We start from the raw sequence: 1,507 nt of genomic DNA on the forward strand, positions 1-1,507 counted from the left end.
CAGGAGTTGGAAAATATGACCTTGGTGCTAGAAACAATGCTGGAGATCACATAATAGAATTTTGTAAGACCAAATTTTTCAAGACTTTTTCATTGCAAATACCATTTTTAAATAACATAAAAGATGACTATACACATGGACCTCACCAGATGGAACACACAGAAATCAAATTGCCTACAGCTGTTGAAAGAAATGGAGGAAAAGCACCATATCATTAGTCAAAACAAGGCCAGGTACAGACTGTAATAGACCATCACTTGCTCATATGTAAGTTCAGACTGATGCTTAAGAAAATTAAAGTAGTTCTATGAGAGCCAAAATATGACCTTGAACATATCCCACCTAAGCTTAATGATTGTCTCAAGAACAGATTTGATGTCTTTGACACAAAAGACTGAAGGCTGAAACTGTGGAATAACACCAAGAGCATAATATAGGAAGAAAGCAAAATGTCATTAAGAAGAAAAGAAAGAAAGAAAAGACTAAAATGGATGTCAGAAGAGACTGAAATTTGCTCTCCAGAGTAGCGATGTTAAAGCAAGTGCAAGAAATGAGGAGGTAAAAGAGCTGAATAGAAATTTTAATGGGACAGCTTGAGAAGACAAGGTCACATATTATAAAGAAATGTGCAAAGATCTTTAGTTATAAAACCAAAAGTGAAGAAAACCAAAAGGTCAACATTTCTCAATCTGAGAGAACTGAAGAAAAAATTCAAACCTTGACTTGCAATATTAAAGGATTCTATGGGCGAAATACAGATGAGGCTCTGTGGATTAATGCACAAGACTGCAAAATTGGTTTGAACTGCAAGGTCGGAGGTTTAAGATCACCAGCCACTCCTTGGAAATGCTATACAAGGTCACTATGGGTCCACTTGATATGGATTGTGATCTAATCAAGATGACAGATCGGGTAGACTTACAGTGAGGAGCTTCATCACCAACAACACAGAATATCGGGCTAAGCGGGCTCAGGGGATGGTGCTAGAACTCTGAACCACATATAAAGGAATATTTAGAATATTGGAAGCCTTACAGCTAGGGCAATTTGTAGAAGAATCAAGAAATTCATTGCTTTCTAATTCAAGATGCTCATCTATTCCCAGAGTCACCATCTTGGAAGGGACCAAGTGGGGGAAGGATCAGAACAGCCACGAACGCCTGACAGAACCACAGAGATGCAGGTGTGGACATTAATTTTTTGGTACCTGTTCATTGGTCTCTCGCTGTCTGTGCACCTCCATTCTGGTGACTAGAGGGGATGCCTGAGAGAATGGATACCCCACCAACACCCCTGGAGGGTTCTACTACACATGTGCATAGATCTCCTTGAAATTTAAAGTGACAGTTTCCACTTAAAACCAAACAGCCACCAAGCATTTCTCAGTCTGTCATACTGTGGTGGCTTGTGAATTGCTATGATTCTGAAAGCTATGCCACCAGTATTTTAGATAACCAGCAGGGCCACACATGGTAGACAGGTTTCAGATGAGCTTCCAGACAAAAAC

Source organism: Chrysochloris asiatica, unplaced genomic scaffold (assembly GCF_000296735.1).
Source record: "Chrysochloris asiatica unplaced genomic scaffold, ChrAsi1.0 scaffold00411, whole genome shotgun sequence".
Taxonomy (NCBI): domain Eukaryota; kingdom Metazoa; phylum Chordata; class Mammalia; order Afrosoricida; family Chrysochloridae; genus Chrysochloris; species Chrysochloris asiatica.